This window comes from Balaenoptera borealis (genome assembly GCF_965194805.1).
Source record: "Balaenoptera borealis genome assembly, chromosome: 3".
Lineage (NCBI taxonomy): Eukaryota > Metazoa > Chordata > Mammalia > Artiodactyla > Balaenopteridae > Balaenoptera > Balaenoptera borealis.
In genome coordinates, this window is record NC_138866.1 from 61,758,453 (window position 1) to 61,774,743 (window position 16,291).

The window sequence follows — 16,291 nt, forward strand, 5'->3', positions numbered from 1 at the left end:
AGACCTCATCTTGGCAAAGGGCTCCTAAACAACTGCCACTTTTAGCATTGCTGCCAAAAGGCGCCTTTTCACAATAAAGCATGCTGTGCTTTGGCAGGAAATCAATAAAGTGAAAATCTGTTCTCATCATCCATACATTTACCATCACAATCAACAATCAAAGGCAAGACCTGGGTTCTTTATCCACAGGCTCCAGCCTCCCAATTTTCTGCTATGAAAGGCAGCATAAATTAGAACCCTCGGTTCCTGTTAGCTGGGCTTAATGGGTATGATTTATGAACCATTAAATGAGGTTATGTAAATTGATCCTCAGCAGAATGCTAGCGCCCAGGTGACAGGTGCAGCGCGCTCGTCCACAAGGGTTCTGCACAAATCAGATTTCAGTGACATTCAGTTTGAGGAAAGAGAAATATGTTGTCAACAAGGAAGTGATTTAAATAGTGCCCTGGGTTTGTCAGCAATTATGCCTTTCTTCTTAATTGCTGAAAACTATATAAATTCTAATAGGAAATAAATTAGTAATTTACCAGTTAATGACAAGGGGTATAAAGGAGAAGGGCTTATATTTTAAAAGCCATATTACCAGTGAGGCCATACACTTGGGTGATTTCACTTACGCCGTTCAAGTTGAAGAGATGCTTTAAAGCAAGAGTATAAACTTTGACACGCTACCGCTAAAATGACACTCATTGGCAACAGAAAAGAAAACTGGATCCACAGAGAAAATGCCCTTGTGGAATTGCTTCATGTGTTCCATAGAAATGGAGATGTCACCAGGGTTTCTATTAGTCATCACCATTAACATCCTAAGCGTAAAACAAATACTCTTTTTTAACCAGGGTGCAAAAAATTTGCTTTATCTTTCAAAAACTTTTTGGAAAGCTGGGATCTGATCACTCAAGTCAAAAACACACAGGGCTTTTAGCCTGCCTGCCTCGTTCAGACAATACATAGCAAGAACACTTTCTGCTATATTCTTTGCAGTGAAAGGAACAGGCTTTGTGCGTAATGATGATCCCCTCATTTCGCGTCTCCAAATTAAAAGCCCAGTTTAACCAAACAAAAAAAGAGCCCCCAGGGGAGTGTATACAAATGATTTTCACTAGTTATAAAAATGGAAAAAATATCTCAAATCCATTACTCCCCTTAGGCTTGCTGTCCGTAATCAAGAATGTGGTGGCCTTCTGAGAAAGGCTTCTCCTGGGAAAGTGAGTTCAATATCATCCCCGGCTTTTGTCTGAAGCTGTTATTGTGCCTGTTACCATGCAGCTGACCCCGTAAGAGGACACATATGGATGGGATAGGAATGTTCCCTCGTCCCTGGCTGAGCCTATTAGAGCTCTCAACAGGGGGTCTCTACTACTCTTTTTAGTAGTCATTTCTGCCTCACAAGTGCAGTTGTTTATGGACAGCCGAGAGGATTTGAACCACTGTGGTGCTATACGAAAGAGTGACGATAGGGCAGAGGTCATAGGTTGAAAGAGGGTTGTCCCTGTGGCTCCCTAGGAGAGGTTCTCGCTGCAGAGGAAAATACTAAGATGTCGTTTGTGAACTTAGAAAAGAGGCCTGAAAGGCCACAAGTGAAGAATTACATAACCGTTGACATCTGTAGATGACTTTAGTGCTGGTGGGTAAAAATCCTTTGAAGGTAGGGAAGGGTTATGAAAAGTAGTTTTATAATTGGTGTAGGAGAAAACGTTTGGGGACCCATGCAGCAGTAAAGGCCCACCAGCTCTTTCACTTACTAGCACCATGATTTAAAAAGCGTATGGCTGTGAGCAAGTTATTTTACCTTCTGGATAACAGCCCTGTCTCATAGGATGCTATTGTGGAGATTAAATAAGATAATGCATGAGAGTGTGTGTGTGTGTGTATGTGTATTGAAGCAATATGAATATACACTATGTGTGTGTATATATATATATATATATATATATATATATATATATATATATATGCAATAGCCCAAACTTTACATATATATATGTATATATAGAGATCTCTCTCCCTCTTTCCCTCTTTATATATAAAGAGGGAGAGAGACCTCAGTTTCTCGCTCTAGAACCTTGAGAGACCTTCTCCTAGATATCTCTGTCCATGTAAGCACACCCCTTAATGCCAGATCTTCATGGTCCTCTTACCCAAACCAACCAAGCCCTCCCATATCCCTCCACTCTGGTCCTCCCTTGCCTCCTATCCTGTGCAGTAATGGTATGTTGATTAAGAGCATGATTCTGAATCATGTCATCGGGATTTACACCCCGACTTCCCTACTTGTTAGCTTTGCGACCTTGAACAGCTTATTTCACCCATCTGTGCCTTCGATTCCTTCCCTGTAAAATGGGGATAAAACACAGCACCTCCTGAGTGGGGTTATTCTGAGGATTAAATGAGTTAACATATGTGATGTGCCAAGTATGGAATGTGGCAAATAGTAAGTGCTATGGACCATTATTATTATTATTATTATTATTATTATTATTATTCTGATAGTGCCCTCTACCTCTCTTGTCTCTGTATTCAGATATTCGATTGCTTGCTTGAAAGAGGGCACTAACATATACTGAGCCCAAGCCACATACCAGGCACTTTCCGCACATTGCTAAGATCTAAAATGTGCATTTTATCCCCACTTGGTAAGGGAAGCGGAAGCTCAGTGAAATTAAGTGATCTGCCAAGAATACAAGGCAAATAAGTGTAGAGCCAGCATTCAGACCCAGGTCTGTCTGACCTCCAGTCCCATGCTCTTTCACTGCACATCACGGGCCCGGGACAGAACATTCACGGGCACGGTAAAGAAATGGACAGGAACGCCTCCTAGTAGGACATCACCTCGGTGTGGTGGAAAGCGCGCTGGGCTCTGACTCCCACACTCTTTGAATTTGAGTTTCCTCACCTATAAAAACAGAGGTGCTAGACTGGAGGCTTCCAAACCGTGCTCCCCGAGCCCTTGGGTTTCTTCAAGATTGCTCAGGGGCCACTACGGAACAAGGGCCTAGCAACAGAACCCGGACCCCCCATGAGCTGCCCATCCCATCTAAATAGAGTAATACTGGGACTCTGGATAAGATGTTTGACAATATCAAGATCAAAGCATCAGCTCTAATATTCTGAGTATCTTTTTTAAATTCGAGAGAGTGAAAATATGACCCCAGTCTATACTGAAATAATGTTCTATCCAGTAAACATTTCTCTGGTTCTATTACATGCAAGACACCACATTGGAGATTGAATACATAACCTCCCCTTCCCCCCCAAATTGTCTTATACGAACTCCCTGCTCTACGCTGAGTGCACTCTCAAGATGCCTTTCTTTCAAGAATTGTGTTTTCAATTCACTTAAAAGTCAGAACGTGAAATGTTCCCCAAAAGCTCTTAACTTTTGTACTTTAGATCCCCATTTCCCTGAAGAATATTTTTATCTCTTCCCTTTTTCCATGTTTTATCAGTGTACTTTATCTTGTGAACACAACTCTGTGTCCTAAAGAGCCTAACACTTTGTTACTTTTTCAATAAGTAATTCTCAAGTGAACAGCCATTGTCCCTTGGGTGGCAGGCTCCAAGCATTGCCAGTGTTTTCCCTGTTGGCAGTCTGGGCACCAGTCCTTAAGGGTCCCCCGCCCTTTCTAGTCCAAGAAGTTTATTCTAGGACAAGGCATCACTTGCTAATTGAATTAGCCTCCCTCTTTGCGTTTTGATTCAATGGAGATTACCTCAGGGAATTCAGAGGCTCTTCTGTGACTTTGTTTCTGGGAGGCTAATTCTTCCCCATGGGTTCCAGAAATGATTCCCTTCCCCCCTTCTTATTTCTTGGAAGAGGGATCAACGAGGAACGTGGATCTCAGCGAATACTGCTGGGCGGAGGACGGAACACAAATGAAGGGTTGGCTTTAAAATGAGGACCGCAAGGGAAAGAGTTTCCAGCTGTCCCACAGGGTGGTGAGTGAGGGCTCATCTTCATTTAGGAAAACTGCTTTTTAAGAATGCCATGGTAGTTGGGAAAGTACTGTAATGCAGTATTACCAGATTTAAGAAAACCCTGGAGACTGATTGAAGAATTTAGAGATGCTGAGACCCCAATAATCCCAGAATATCTGTGAATATTCTTACACCTCTGTCTGTAAGAAAAAATGGGCAAGCTTGACTGGCTATCACAGAAGTGTGTGTGTGTGTGTGTTTTATGTGTTTTGTGTGAGACCATTTCAGCTTCAAGATCTAAACCAGTGGCTCACAACTAGAGTATCTGAGAAGTATCTGGAGTATCCAGGGAACCTAAGAAAAAAGTGATATAGATACAGATAAATGTAGGCTCCATCCTTTGAGATTCAGATTCTGGTGAGAGCCTTGCATCCTTCCTCTTTGAAAAGCTCCCCAGGAGATTAGGATGCCCAGCGAGGCTGAGAATCACTAGTCTAAGCAAAAACAGGCACTGGAGGCCCTCATCATAATATCTTTGGCTTTTGTGGTTTTCATACCCTGCTGAGTGTCAATCAGCTGCATGCTGCCCTGTAGTGACAAGGTGTCGGACAGGTTGATTGCGTATATAGAGTATAGTCATCAGTTTCTTGGGTCTGTAAGTTCTCTGCTCAGGGTTTATTCCTAAAATAGTGCTACTTTTGACCAAAATACTGCTAACACCAGCAAAGGTAGAACTCTGTCTTAATTAACGCATTTAATCTCTTTGTGAGGTCATTTATCCCCTCTGGATAGCTCGGGCCCTATAAAAACATTTCATTTGACATAATGGGTAACACTGAGAGGCCACAATTTCAGTGATTTTTGTTGTTGTTGTTTGTTTGATCGTGAACTGTTTCTTGAGACAAGAGCTTAATAGACTGCATCAATCTTTTTTTTTTGAAAACTTGAAAAGTTGATGCCTACTATAATAGACCAGGAAGATTAATCCTGCGGTTTAGTCCCACATCAGCCAACTTGCTTTAGGATCACACAGACACGGCCCAGTTGTGAGCCATTGGTGTCCCCCTCGCCCAGCCCCATACACACATAGTCTCTCCTCTTCAATTCACCGGACACAGTCTTCAGAATTGGCTTCTTTGAACCCCTTTGCGTCATGTCACTTCTCTCTCAGGAACTTCCAGGGGCTTCCTGCTGTCAATCATTTTAAATCTAAATTCATCTAGCCAGGCCAGCCTTCTAACCCTCACAGTGACCGCCGTTTTTTATTGCTCCTCGACATAGACGTCTCTCCCTCCTCACCAGGCCAAGAACTCTTATTTGTGCTTAATGCAGGACGATACTCACTCTGCCTAGACCTCAGTACCCTTCCCACTTCTGCCTTGAACTTGCATGGCTGTGGTCAACAGGGCTGGAGCTTTGTTTCTAGGACCCATTTTGACTCCACCCCAGAAACAGTTGCTCTGTGCCATGGCAGGATGAACCACCGTCGCCCCCCCCCACCCCAACCCTTTCCTCTATTTGATGCTGGCAATGTCCATTTTGGCCCCAAGAAGTTCCCTGCTCCCATCTGAGTCCTCCTCCAAAGCATAGCTCAGACTCACACCTTCAAAGAAACTTTCCTGTGATTAACTTCACGTCATGTTTGCGTGTATGGACTAGCCTGCCTGTGCTGTTTGCATTAACTTTACATGGTCCTAGATTGTGGTCTCTGCCATAGTCCGCATCACTAGCTGGATTGTAACTCCTACAGAGCAAGCATTTTGCCTTAGGCTACTTCTGTATCCCTCTAAAGTTTGGTGAACGTAAGCCAGAACAGCTGATGTTCTTGTGAGGACAGTGGCCTGCAGGCCCTGACTAGAGTGAGCTCTTGGATGCTTTTGGTCAGCTTTTGGATGCCCTCCCCCCTTCCCCCGGCCTGGGAGAACATAGGAGCCCTGTACTCCTCTGAGGTGAGGGGTAGCCAAATCCACTTCCTATACTTGGAAGGAGAAGGAGAAGAAAGGAGATGGTTTTCTGCTATCCACAAGGACATTCATACAAAGTGAGCCTCATTAGACTTGGTGTCTGAGCTCATTTGATTTGTCACACCCCTGAATTCGACAGGACTCAGGATTCTCTGACTCAGCAAGGGCTTTGGGGCAGCTTTCTACGTAGTATCAGACTTTTGGATAAACCTCAGCCCCAAGTCTGTCTGGGTTGGCTAGGGTACTCTGTTCACGCCAGCCACAATTTTAATCCTCTCTACTGCCTTCCCTGAAGAAAGAAGTGGACTTCTTCCTACCCCAGCCCTTCATGTTGGTCTTGCAGGACTTTGGGGTCTTAGTAATGATAACACCACCTTTCTCCAAGGAACCAGCTCAGGCTGCTACTTACTAGTGTTCCAAAGTCAATAAAACTTCACGGTACTGTGTAAGGTAGGCACATGGTTCCCTTATTTTACAGAAGCGGAAGGGAGGCAGGGAGTAGTTGTCAGGACATTCGTTGGGGCCAGAGAGGGGAATAATAATATGCCCTTTGTCTCTCGTACCTTGTCTTAATTTTTAAAACTAAATTATTCTATGAAATCATCTCAAACCGATCTTCAAGTACCCTGCTAGATGCACTCAACTTGTCAAATGTTAAAAAGAAGAGTATGTCCTCTATTTTTATGACATGATTTAACATGGACATATATACACGACCACACGTAAAATAGATAGCTAGTGGGAAGCAGCCGCAGAGCACAGGGAGATCCGCTCGGTGCTTTGTGACCACCTAGAGGGGTGGGATAGGGAGGGTGTGAGGGAGACGCAAGAGGGAGGAGATATGGGGATATATGTATATGTATAGCTGATTCACTGTGTTATAAAGCAGAAACTAACACACCACTGTAAAGCAATTATACTCCAATAAAGATGTTAATAAATAAATAAATAAATAGATAATTTAAAAAAAATAACAAAAGTCCACTACCCAGTCATTTCTGATTCAATCAGGTAAACTGGGAGGCTGTGAATTTTTAAGGAAAGTGTCAACAGCTTTCAGCAGGTTGCAAAAATCTTTGATCTGAGCATTTCTCAGCCTTGCCATTCTTTCTCCATTAACTCTCCACTAACTCCCCGTCCTCATCCCCCCTTTTTTAAAGCGGTAGGTTGACCACCATTAATGTAAAAAGTAAGTATGTAGAGCAGGACTTTGGGGAAAAGGCCTGTATTCTGAACCAGTTAGATGAGGCTTCCTTAGACTGGGGGTTAAACACTGAACCAAATCATACAATCCAAGACAGTTACCCTAAAACCTAGCTGCTGCCTCAGGGTTCTTAATGTTGGTGGGGAAGGGGGCACGAGAGATGGGCAACATCTTTCTTTTCTCCTTTCCTGCACAGAAGAATAACTACTTTTGTTACTTGCTCTTGCTTTGTCCTCATATTGCTATTTAATACTATTCACATCAGTCAGTGTTCTTGAACACACCGGTAATAAATACTCTGAAGCAGTTTTCCACTGTTTCTAGGATACTGCTTCCTGGTTCCATGACCATGAGGATGTCACCTTCTCCAGGTCACACATACACACCTGCCTGCTGATCTTTAACCCAGCAGACCCTCCTGACCACAGCTCCAACACATGAGAAACAGATCTGAATAATTACCCCTTCTCATTTCAAATATAATGTTTGCACTTTCAGGTAACTGGGGAGAATGTGACGATGTGCCCTTTAAAATAAGTCTCTTTGTAAGAGAAGACAACAACAAACTTACCTGGAAGATGCAGCGACAAAAAATGAAGACAAATAATTTAAAACGCTTGCCCACTTGGGGTATAGTTTTGATTGAGAAAACAAAGGTTTTGTGAAATAAGAAAAAAAATCCCTTCCACCTAGTGGCTTCCTAGGATATTGCCATTATGGTGCCTTAAACCTGGCCACAATTTTGAGCCATGGTGGGTTAGGAAAGTTAGCCTGGGAAGCTACACTGTGGGCAGCACAGAGGCGTTTGCTCTGCAGAGGGCCATACCCACATGGCAGGATTTGTGAGCTGTGGAGTTTTGTCAGGAGAATCAAACTGTTTGGCTGACAGGGTCACATTTTTTTCTACCCTTACCAGGGAATGTCATTCAGGTGACTGAGACTATTATCCGTGTTAAATTCATTAACTGTATTTATTAAATATAGAAGAATTTAAAAGAATATTTACTCCTAATGACCCAGATACTGACAGTAGAATCAGCTAGGGTCCACTTTTAGGACCTTAGAAAGAAAATTAGGGAAAAAATATGGATAAATTCTAGAGTTATTTTTTTTAAATGAGGGTATGCATAATGTAGAAATAATAAAAAAAATCTCCCTAATACACATATAAAAATTGCATTCTGCCCAACAGCAGTGAAACTGAAGACATTGGAAACAACGTAATCGCTCACTCACAGTTTCATCTTATTTTTCTACCCTTGTTATCCCTTTGCTTCTGCTTCCTTATGTATTTTACTTTTGATCTTGTGGCATACATATATTTCTATCACCTCAAATTATTTCTTAGAACAAGTAAGGTGTACTTAAAATAAACAGGGCTCATGCTGCTGATGACTTCCGAACTAATGTGAGAAACTTGACATTTCAGTAGGAATATCTCTTACAATACACCTCTGGAATTTACCACTGAAGTGGTTTCCTACCGTAGTGAAGGCAAGCAGGCTTCTCAGATCATGTGAGTAACCTAAGACAGCTGCTGTATCATGCTCTTGTGTTTTTCTTTATACACTATACAGCAAAATGTCAGGTGTGAGGTACTTGCTGACAATAAACCATTAATTTGCATTCACATCACTTCATGGCATTTCTGCTCAGAACCATAACCTTTGTTATTATTTTATGGTTGGGTCTCAAGGAATCTAAGTCCAAAGCGTGGTGATACACTTTATTCTGAAATGGTTTACAAAACGTGTCCAGCAGATTTTGTAGTTCCCCTAATGCTTACTGTACTCAAATTCTGAGTAAATTCCTAGAGAACAGAAAGAAAGGTGTGGTGCTAGAAGGCAAGTGATAAATGGTTTTTAGAAGGACAGCAATCCCTTATTTGATTGAGATTGCTGAACTTAAGTAAGCTTCAGTTACAAAATAGTGCGAAAGGGGTTTTAAGATTTAAGTGAGTAGAACTGAGTAAGATTTTAGAATAATGCCAATGAATATGTTATATCTATATGTATAATTATAAATACCAATAAAATGTCTTCTGTGATACTTGCAAAGCTTGGAAAAAGGAAATAATAATAATAACCATACATAAGTGGCAGTTATCAGTTTACAAGATACTTTCTACATTTATTATCTATTTTGATTATTGTGTCCTCTTTGTGAAATAGGTTTTATTGACTTTGTTTTAAAATTGGGAAAACTGGGCTCGGAGAGGCTGAATGACTTGCCCAAGGTCATAGAGTTAATTAATCATTGAGCAGGATCTCAGGCAGGGCAGATACTAAAATATCCATCATACAGATGAGAAAAAGTGCTCCAGAAACACTTGCCCGAGGCCATGGGGGTTGTGATCAGTGGAGGCAGATCTAAGAAACAGCCTTTCCCTTTGGGCTGCTTTTCCCTTTTGGTCAGTGTGGTGCAAAAAAAAAAAAAAAAAAAAAAAGACCTATCACATTTGGGTTTGTGAGGCTCTTTGGAGGCAGATCAGCGACACGCATGGCCTCTGCCATAGGGAGCACTTTGTTGCTCAGCTCTTCTGGTGCCCTGCTTTCTCTCTGCGCTTCTTCTTGAGGTTCCCCAATGCTATTGCCTGTGCTGCCAGGACTGGTGGGTTGATGGTGGAGAGGAGCCCAGGCCAGATGCCACCTCTGTGACTCTGCTGTTCTCACCATCCCTCTCATGGTCCACACAGACTTTACTCTGACCTTTTCTTCAGGTCATCTCTCCCCTATGCCTTTTCAGTGATATCAGCTCCTGACAATACAAAACAGCTCATTCTATTTGTATTTCTTACTATAAATTTGAGAAAGAGAGAGAGAGAATCCAATGAGCCTAGTTCATCTTTTTTTTTAATTGAAGTATAGTTGACTTATCAATACAATGTTGTGTTAACTTCTGCTATACAACAAAGTGATTCAGTTATACATATATATATTTTTCATATTCTTTTCTATTATAGTTTATTATAAGATATCGAATATAGTTCCCTGTGCTGTACAGGACTTTGTTTATCTATTTTATACATAGTAGCATGTATCTGCTAATCCCAAATACCTAATTTATTGCCCCCCACAAATCTTTCCCTTTTGGTAACCATAAGTTTGTTTTCTATGCCTGTGAGTCTATTTCTCTATGTAAATAAGTTCATTTGTATAATTTTTTTAAGATTCCACATGTAAGTGATATCATATGATATTTGTCTTTCTCTGTCTGACTTACTTCACTTAGTATGATAATCTCTAGGTCCATCCATGTTGCTGCAAATGACATTACTTCATTCTTTTTTATGGCTGAGTAATATTCCTGTGTGTGTGTGTGTCTGTGTGTCTGTGTGTGTGTGTATACATCTCCTTTATTCATTCATCTGTCGATGGACACTTAGGTTGGACCACGTCTTGCCTATTGTAAATAGTGCTGCTATGTAGTTTGTCTTTTTTAATGGGAACATATCATGGATTACTGGTATGAGTGGGCTGCCTTGGACCAGATGCCACTGCTGGTCCATCAGTTGTGAGATAATCATAGGATCTATGAAGAGCCAATCTCCCTAGGGCAGGGCTATGGGGAGGGCAGTTTGTCTCAAAGTGGGATGTAGGTATGGCAGATATTTTGAGATGTGGTCTGTCTAGACCTGTCCAAAGGAGAGAGACTTATAGTAATTACCACTAAGTTTACAGGGATGAGGGGTCATTCTGGTTGAGGTGGGGCTGGGAGACTTCATAAGGACAAAGGAGTCTGGATTGGATCTTTTTTAAATTTTTGGTTGTGTTGGGTCTTTGTTGCTGCATGCGGGCTTTCTCTAGTTGCGGCAAGTGGGGGCTACTCCTTGTTCTCATTGCAGTGGCTTCTCTTGTTGCGGAGCACAGGCTCTAGGTGTGCGGGCTTCAGTAGTTGTGGCACATGGGCTCAGTAGTTGTGGCTCGCAGGCTCTAGAGCACAGGCTCAGTAGTTGTGGGCTTCAGTAGTTGTGGTACACGGGCTTAGTTGCTCCGCGGCATGTAGGACCTTCTGGGAACAGGGCTCTAACCTGTGTCCCCTGCATTGGCAGGCGGATTCTTAACCACTGCGACACCAGGGAAGTCCCTGGATTGGGTCTTGAAGTATAGATTTTAGCTGGCTTAGGAAAGAGAAGGCTGAAAGGGGGATGTTATAGACAGAGGAAACAGTGCATGCAAAGGCACAGAGACTTGGCTTGAGAAAGCACAGCATTCTGGGGAAGAGTAAATCGTCCTGTGTGGCTGAAATGCCAGGTCTGTGGAGAAGCATAGTGAGAGATGAGGCTGGAAAGTTAGGGAGGGTGAGATTTGTGATTCTCGGCTCAAGGCAGTGTTACCCCACAAGGAACATTAGGAAATCTTTTTTTTTTTAATTTTATGGTTATTAGGGATTGTTACTGGCATTTAGTAAGTGGGACTAGGAATAAGAAGGACATTGTGCACAAAGAAGAAAACTGTTTTATCCCAATGCCAGTAGGGCCTTCATTGAGAAACACTAGGCTAGACCGTGAAGGCCCTTCAAAGTCGTGCCAAGGAATTTGGATTTTTGTCCCAAGAAAGATGATGATGAGAATAAGGAGTCTGGAGTGGCTTCCAGATTTTGGGTTGGACAGTTGAGTGGGAGGTAGTTCCAATCACTGAGATTGGGGTGATGGGGAGGAGGGAGCAGAGGTGACAGATGGTAGGAAAGAAGATGAATTCATGTTGCACATGTCACAGACCTGTGTTGCCCAGGCGTCAGTGGGATTCACTGCATAGAGAGGTTGGAGGAGAGATGTTGACTTGGAAGCCCTCAAAGCATCAGAGACAGGTAAATTCATGGCATGAATGAGGTCATTCCTGGTGAGTGTGAATTTTGGATTGTTCAAGGTCAATTTTTAATCTCAGGAAGATTTTCCTGCTTCCTATTCAGTGTGTTCACAGAGAACGCCGATTAAAATTAATTTCAACCTAAGTAAAACATAATTAGGAAGACAAACTTGCTGCCAAAAATAAAATGAACTCCAGAATGAAAGGTGAAATTGATATTAGCTCACTTATCTGATAGGTTTATATGATGCTTTATCTTTCTTGATTCTACAAAACCTGGTAAGTTAGGGTGGGAAATATTTTAGGGATTTCTTTTTTAGTAACAGAAAAAGAAACAAAATTTATGTCTTCTTCTTCCTTCTTAGGACTCGCTCTCATTTAGCCTGGGTGATTTGGACTCTGAGTGTCTCTAGTCCCTCATGTAGTTAATATTTTTCTGACATACTACAAAGGGAAGTCTTCATTTGGTTAGAAGGAATATACCAGGACACAAACTTCATGTATGCTTCTTCTTGGCACAGAAATTACATTTACCCACTATTGTTTGGCTGAAGCATGCCTGCCCAGATAGAATGTGCATTGTATGATTTTTTTATTATCTGGTGATTTAAATCTTAAGTTTCAGTGGAGAAAATCAAACAGCCAGAATTATTGGCATGTTAGCCTATAGAGAGTAGAGTCATTGGGAAGATAATCTATAGATGTTATTTTCAATAACAATAGCATTCTGTTCCTCACCACTTCTACAATCACCTAGAAGTTCTTGGGAAGAATCCCATTACTACAGTTCACACTAACTTTGATTTTTCAGATTGCTTTACACTAAGTTGATTCAGATTGTATCACTGGGTTCAAATAGACTGAAGTCATGACTGTTTCTGAGGACAGTATTTGTCCTGCCTCTGTGTCCTCCCTGGGGAGGGTGTGGGCACAGAGATTGATTAGGAGCTTTTACTTTTCTGAGATGACCTGCCCTGCCATTCAGTTCACTGTCAAAGCAAAAAGTGTATTTGTATTTGACAGAACGGAATATCTTTACTCCAAGTTCTTGCTAAAGGAAGTAACTTGGAACACTCGAGGACAGATTCTTATTAATAACTTAAACTTTATTGTTTATAAAAACAATATTCATAACAAAAAACCAAACCACACAATCGAAAATGGGCAGAAGACCTAAATAGACATTTCTCCAAAAAAGACATACAGATGGCCAACAGGGACATGAAAAGATGCTCAACATCACTAATTATTAGAGAAATGCAAATCAAAACTACAATGAGGTATCACCTCACACAAGTCAGAATGGCCATCATTAAAAAATCTACAAACAATAAATGCTGGAGAGGGTGTGGAGAACCACTATGGGGGGTGTGGAGAGCCACTATGGAGAACAGTACGGAGGTTCCTTAAAAAACTAAAAACAGAGTTACCATATGATCCAGCAATCCCACTCCTGGGCATATATCCAGAGAAAACTCTAATTCAAAATGATACACTCACCCCTATGTTCACAGCAGCACTATTCACAATAGCCAAGACATGGAAACAACCTAAATGTCCATCGACAGATGAATGGATAAAGAAGATGTGGTATATATATACAATGGATTACTACTCAGCCGTATAAAACAATGAATTAATGTCATTTGCAGCAACATGGATTAACCCAGAGATTTTCATACTAAGTGAAATAAGTCAGAAAGGGAAAGACAAATACCATATGATATCACTTACATGTGGAATCTAAAATACGACACAAATGAACTTATCTATGAAACAGACTCACAGACATAGAGAAAGTCATGGTTGCCGAGGGCGAGGAGGGTTGGGAGAGGGATGGATTGGGAGTTTGGAATTAGCAGATGCAAACTATTATATATAGAATGGATAAACAACAAGGTCCTACTGTATAGCACAGGGAACTATATTTAATATCCTGTGATAAACCATAATGGAAAAGAATATGAAAAAGAATACATATGTATATGTATAACTGAATCCTTTTGCTATACAGCAGAAATTAACACAACATTGTAAATCAACTATACTTCAATAAAATAAATTTAAAAAATTTTTAATGAAAAACAGTATTCGTATAGAGTTGCCTGAAGATATACAGTACATAGTTTCCCTAGATGATTGTTTCCCAAAGTGTCATCTTTAAATTTCCCTTAAATGTAAACAGCTATTATATGATGAAAGGATCAAATTATTATTTTAGTAAAATTCTGGGTTACAATTTCTTTACTGAAGGACTTCTTAGAGCACTTAGTATATGTTAATGTGTATATAAATAACCAAAAAAGATAGGTCTAATATGAGTATGCAATATTTCCCAAATGTACTTGACCACAGAGATCTTTGTTTTAGATCATATCACAGGGAGTAATCATGTTCCTCAGAATACACCTTATTCTAGATATTCTAAATTTTATCCTTGGATCAAACCAGTTCATCAGAATTCTGGGTACTTGGCTAACTTATTCTGGTCTCCCTGTTACAGAATTACTTTAAATTTACTGTATGTGATTAGCCTATATTGAAGGACATTATAAAAAATAGACCTATAGAATCTACTGTTATATCTATTACAGGGAAATCCTGGAACACATTGTCTGTAGCCCAGCCAGGAACTCTTTATGAGACTTCTTAGAGACATTTCTTTTAAGCCAACACAGGGATGGTTGTGCTTCATCTGAGCAACTTTTCTTTTTAAATTCTATAGGCACTATTAATTTTATAACTGAGTTTTTTTCCTTTGCTTTGACTGCTAGGAAGTTCAGAGTGAAATTTGCAGCCCACCTCGAACAATGCTACATGACTGTATGGTATGTACCTTGTACAGATTTTGTCTTGGTTTACATATGATTTCTTCCCCATAATTTCCACTTATTTGATTTCTAAATTGAAAAATTCAGTTCATTCACTTTTTCCACAAATATTTATTTAGCCCCTTTTATGGGACAAGCACTGGTCTTGGTGTTAGAAATACAATGGTAAAAATGACGTCTATGGTCTTTGCTCTTGAGATCTTACAGTCTACAGGTGGATATAGACTAGTAAATATACAATACACCATATCCAATGAGATAAGGACTTGATGTGAAGTATAAGAGGGATATCTAACCCCCGTGGAGAGATCAGAAACACTGTTAAAGATACTACATACAACCATCAGAAATAAGCTTCTTCAAGCATGCTGGCCTACAAACTGCTTTGAACCCTTCCTTTATCCTGTGGTCAAACACCTTGGTACCCATCCTCTATCCTACCTTGCATACAAATGTGGCACCTTAGTGCTTCATTGCTAAGCTGGTTCCTCCTGTTTTGGTGCTTGGGCTAATGCCTTCTCTCATTTCCTGGTGGGAGATTCTGCAAAGTCCCGTCGCTAAACATACCTAGCCTTGGATATTCTGTTTCAACAACTCATTGTCTGGTGGCCCTTCCATATCCAATGAACTAGACATAGCCAAAGAGAGGGTAAAGGAGGGAGAAGAAGACACACATTTTGGACATACCTGCATTTAGGGGGAAGAAGGAAGATTAACTAAAGAAAGATCCAGAGGAGTAGCCGTCACAGAGACAGGAAGCCCAGAGCGGCTCAGGGTCATGGAAGCCTTGGGAGGAGAAAATTCTTAAATGTATCCAATGCTACAGAGAATCCAGGAAGGTTAAAAGTTGTTATGCAGCCATTGGATTCGGTGATGTGAAAGGCAATGACAACCTCCAAATAGCAATTTTAGCTGAGTGGTGAGGATGCAAAGAGCTAAGTATTATACAATCCAATGTGATTTGGGTGGTGAAGCAGTAGAAACAAGTATGGGCTAGCTTCTTCACAATTTGGGGAATAGAGGGAAAGCAAGAGGTAGGGTGGTTCCTTAAAGGAATAGCAGGGTCAGGAGAAGGTTGGTGCTTTTTTGAATGACCAAATGCTTCACCCATATACATCTTTCATCACTAAAGACTGACGAAATGTAGTTATGCCACGGTTGCTGGGCACTGGGATAATGCATACAGTCAACATTCTGAAAGGCTTCTTGAAACAGCACTTGAATCATAACCTAAATTTTTAGGAGGGCCAGTGATTTCTTATCCACCATATCTTGATCAAACTTCAGATAGCCTTAACCTAATATTTGAAAAGTGAATAGTTTAAACTCATTTGTTGAGTTGTTCCTTTGCAGTGGGGTAATAGCCAAACAGTGACAACCAAACAGAGAATTTTGCAAGCAGAGCACCTCTGCTGGCAACAGCAGCCCAGGGTGGCCGCTGTTCTGGATGAAAGGCATGGACTTGACACTGAGAAACCAGAGGGGAGGCTTGAAGGGCGAGGGCGAGGATGGTCCCCAAAGTCTTCTTAGACTATATGTTTAGAATATAGTGCAGTAGTTTAGGGA

The 16,291-nt window shown here is 41.0% G+C and overlaps 1 long non-coding RNA gene across 1 annotated transcript in view; it reads left to right on the plus strand.

Annotated features, from left to right (window-relative positions):
• Nucleotides 1-16,291, plus strand: part of LOC309625118 — a 76,104-nt gene that overhangs the window by 29,579 nt on the left and 30,234 nt on the right. Inside the window, exon 2 of the long non-coding RNA XR_014242325.1 lies at nt 14,669-14,722. This is a non-coding gene — a long non-coding RNA (uncharacterized lncRNA). The remainder of the gene's footprint in view (nt 1-14,668; nt 14,723-16,291) is intronic.